Source organism: Saccostrea echinata, unplaced genomic scaffold (assembly GCF_033153115.1).
Source record: "Saccostrea echinata isolate AGI-Se365-2 ecotype Australia unplaced genomic scaffold, CSIRO_AGI_Sech_v1 ptg000009l, whole genome shotgun sequence".
Classification (NCBI taxonomy): Eukaryota; Metazoa; Mollusca; class Bivalvia; order Ostreida; family Ostreidae; genus Saccostrea; species Saccostrea echinata.
The window spans coordinates 5,344,404-5,348,878 of NW_026889758.1; the positions used below are offsets into that span (position 1 = coordinate 5,344,404).

A 4,475-nucleotide genomic window follows, 5' to 3' on the forward strand; every position below is an offset into this window, starting at 1 on the left:
CGCCATATTGTAGGTCAACATCCCCAGATCCCTTTAATATTCAATCAAGTTCAATTTCTTATACTGGGCACTTAGGTGAAGATAACACTGTTTTCTTATGAATATACGTTTGTCAAAGCCTATTTTAATTCATAATTTCAATACAATGCATTTTAAATATTTTTCCCCAAATATTTCTGGCATGCATGTTTAAAATTGGTTGCTCAAAGAGGAAAATTCACTACTTTATCCTACAAGATGGCGTCCAAGGGGAATAACTCCGAGGCAAAATACGTCATAGGAAAACTATCTATTCGATTAAGGATATAGAATGTCAAGAGCCGGAAAAAATTTTATGAACCAATGATTTATATTCTCTGAAATATATGCCATAAATTTACGATCAGTCGTTTCGATAACCTCTTTTTTAAATTTTTGCATCATTTTGACAGAATTGGTAAGTGGATATGTAAGATCTTTGTGATACGTAAATCTCCTATGGATTTGACCGATAAAATATTCTAATATGTGCTCATCTTCTCATATGTGTGTTCTTAACTCTTTTATTACCATGACGACATTTTTGGGAGAGAGAGAGAGAGAGATCTTTTCCTGGAAACATATAGTGCTACCAGAGTAATAGGCTTTGTTTAATTTTTGACCTATCGTTAAACAAAGCAAAAGTAAGCAGTAATTTGCAATTTGAATTTAGAAGTTAACCTATCTAGGAGACAAAGTTACTGTAGAAGTTGACCTGTCTAGGAGACATAGTTACTGTAGAAGTTGACATGTCTAGGAGACAAAGTTACTGTAGAAGTTGACATGTCTAGGAGACAAAGTTACTGTAGAAGTTGACCTGTCTAAGAGACATAGTTACTGTAGAAGTTGATTTGTCTAGGAGACATAGTTACTGTAGAAGTTGACCTGTCTAAGAGACATAGTTACTGTAGAAGTTGATTTGTCTAGGAGACAAAGTTACTGTAGAAGTTGACCTGTCTAGGAGACATAGTTACTGTAGAAGTTGACCTGTCTAGGAGACATAGTTACTGTAGAAGTTGACATGTCTAAGAGATATAGTTACTGTAGAAGTTGACATGTTTAGGAGACAAAGTTACTGTAGAAGTTGACATGTCTAGGAGACATAGTTACTGTAAAAGTTAACCTGTCTATAGGTGACATAGTTACTGTAGAAGTTGACCTGTCTAGGAGACATAGTTACTGTAGAAGTTAACCTGTCTAAGAGACATAGTTACTGCATAAGTTGACCTGTCTAGGAGATATAGTTACTGTAGAAGTTGACAAGTCTAGGAGTCAAAATTAAGCCCCTTTACTGTTGACATCCGTTTGGAAAAAAAAGACTTTATACATGGTCAAAAGGCTGATATTCCCACTGATACAATCTTGATATAGGCTAAACTATTTCTTTATTCCATGTCATAGTATTAAAAGATAGTATAATATATACATACAAATATATATATATATATATATATATATATATAGAGAGAGAGAGAGAGAGAGAGAGAGAGAGAGAGAGAGAGAGAGAGAGAGAGAGAGAATATGTGTGTGTGTGTGTGTGTGTGAGGGTGTGTGTGTGTGTGTTTAGTATCCAAGTAGTATATTGATATGTAAATGTACATCGTATAAATAGAACATACATCAATCCTAATCTACAAGTCCTTTGTACTTACATGTAATTAAGAAACTTGAATAGATTAGTAAAAGTTTTTGTCAAAATTTTAACTGCAGTTAACTATACTGCAAACTTTCGTATAATTTCAAATTATTGCTTAGGAAGTAGAAGACATTGCTTGTCACTTAAATGTCCATGTGAAAAAAATAATCTATATAATAATAATTATTCAAAGATGTACTTTGATGCCCTGTCAACATCTAGACATGTAGTCTAGTGTACTTAGTATTACTATCCTAAAGTCTTTAGCTGTCTCTAGGTAGAATTGACATTATTCAAATGTACGTGACAGCAGTCATTCCAACGTCTGTGTCATGTTAGTTTGTCTGCGTATCCAACTGGTTTGGTGCTTCGAGAATTTTTTTTATTTTCTGCGATGGATTACTCAATTTTTTTTATATCATGTCTATTTTTATAATTTATTACATTCTTTGACATTAAATGTTAAAATTCGTAAGTCAATGTTCCTACAATCAGGAATCTTTTTTAATAATTGTGTTAAGAAGCAAAATGCAGTTTCCCATGCGTAGTTAATCAAAGTACAATCACAAAGCTGGAACCTTTGCGTATACTCTGACAGAAATTTGATTGCTACCTTGTTTTTATATTGTTCGTTATGAAAATAATTAACGTCTTGTTGCAACTGGCATACTAATCATTCCCGGAGTTTTGCTAGTTCCATTAACTATAGTCTTCTATGCATATCTTGTATGTTAGTGAACCTGTAAAAATACAGAAAAAGACGGAAATAAATATACAAGCCCTGAATTAAGGTCAAGAACACGGAAAATCCACTGTGTTTACTTCCACATCACATTATAACCTTATCGCGGTTTATGAAAAAGCGTAAGTTCGCTATCGCAATCACGCTCAGTTTCCGACCCCTCAAACCGTATAAAAGTGAAGAGCCTGGTGGAGAAAATTCTTTAAAACTTTTGAGAGCAGAATGGCCGTATCTAAGTTTTGGGGCTTTTTTATTGCTTGTATTTTTCTATCGTTGGTGGTCGCCTGTTATTCAGACGATGTCGATGATACTGATGCTACGGAACCCATGAGAGGTGAGTTGTTTAAAATTTTTGGAATTTTCTCTTCAACTTAAATATCGTTTTAAAGAATAATAAATATAATAGCTTGTTAATTAAAGAGAGGGAACAATGTGTTCATTCAATACGTTCATCTTTTTTTTTAAAATTTTTTCAAAAAAAGATATCAGAATTTGAAATGCTTTTTAGTGAAAGTGAAATGATATGACATTTGAAATTATTTTTTAATATATGTTCTTTCCATTTTTAAAAGTGTACTGAGTAAAAATATTTCGCTCAAAGGATATCTATTTAGAAAACATGACTTTGCTTGTTAGTATTTTTTTCAAATAAATAAATGATGCTCTGTTTATATATGTTTATAAAATTGATACATTCTGAATAAAAACTCTTTTATCGATGCAGAAACACGGCGAGTTGGTGAAAACACTGTCCGAGTTCTTCTGTCTGCCAGAGATGATTCGATGTACAACACAAACAGAGTCCGCCAGAGGAGACCGTGTGGTTTTTGGAGGCGGATCAGGGGAAAGTGTTAACAGTTTACAATGGCAATGTACATAGAAGAGCTGGGCGCGGATCATTTATATAAGACTTCTAGTCAAGATGTCTTTCTCATAATGACTTTAATCAACACCAGAGGCCTTTTCATCTTTCAAGTGAAAAATACCACCCGAATATACATCAAATTCTTTTGTTGGAAATTTGCAACAATCGTGAAGACACCCAAGATAAGAAGTGCATAAAGCACCTGTGATTTGATAAAAATACAAAAAGCACTGTCATTACTTACATTTTTGTGTAAAATTTGTGGCCAAGAAATCAGCAATATATATACAGAAACATTGAGGCGATGCCGAACTTCACACCCTTGTTCAGATTTCTGTACTTTATTCTGGCATTAGACCAATTAATTTGTGATTTATTATACTCACTGTGGATATTTTTATGTGATTATATGCAAAGAGATGAAATCTCAAAACTAGATGTAAATGCAAATATTTTATTTCTCAGCGCTGAAATACGTTCAAGAAATCTTTATGTATGAAGTCTCTCAAACATCTTTTAATTGAAAATTTGATTATTGTACTGTATATTTAGTGTGAAATTTTTTTCATATAAAATGAAGCAATCTGGCAATTCAAAACACACGCGTACTTCTAATTAGTGCGCTTTGAAGACAAAGCTTGTAAAAAAAAAATGTAATATATTTCTCTATTTTTATGTGTTTAGTCAATGTTACTATGAAAATAAAGTTATAAAATCAATGCGCATCAGTCAATTCGAGAATATGAAGGGTTGTTCATAATTACCGTCTCTTTATGTATTATTACATTCACATGAAAGTACTGAGAAGTGATGAATTATCTGTTCTACGGGTCATTTTCTGTTCGCATATTTCAGAATTTTACGAAATGAAACATAATTGCTACTGTGCCAAGCTGATTAATTAACCTGTACAGCTTCAAAGTAGGAAAATATTTCTAATTTGTGATTCAATAAAAAAAAATATTCTTCGTATCTGAAAGAAGATGGTGTTGTATGGTCAACTGAAGACAAAAAATTTCTTGTCAACGAATTAATCTGCAAATTCCTAATTTGTTTCTCTCAAAATTTGAGGAGATATATTTGTTTTGGAAAGGTTGTCTACCCGTCTGGTTACATGAGTAAAATATAAAATCCTGGCCCCATGACCACAAACTGAGAGTCCTGGCCCCAACACCATAAAGTAAGAAAAGACTTAAGTCAAAATTTTGATTTTT

General features: G+C 32.7%; 1 long non-coding RNA gene across 1 annotated transcript; it reads left to right on the forward strand.

Moving 5' to 3' along the window:
• The first annotated feature begins 2,241 nt into the window (after window positions 1–2,241).
• Window positions 2,242–3,980, forward strand: LOC133183194 (uncharacterized). Its single transcript, XR_009720604.1, has 2 exons — window positions 2,242–2,730; window positions 3,121–3,980. It is a non-coding gene; the product is annotated as an uncharacterized LOC133183194 (long non-coding RNA).
• The last annotated feature ends 495 nt before the right edge of the window (window positions 3,981–4,475 follow it).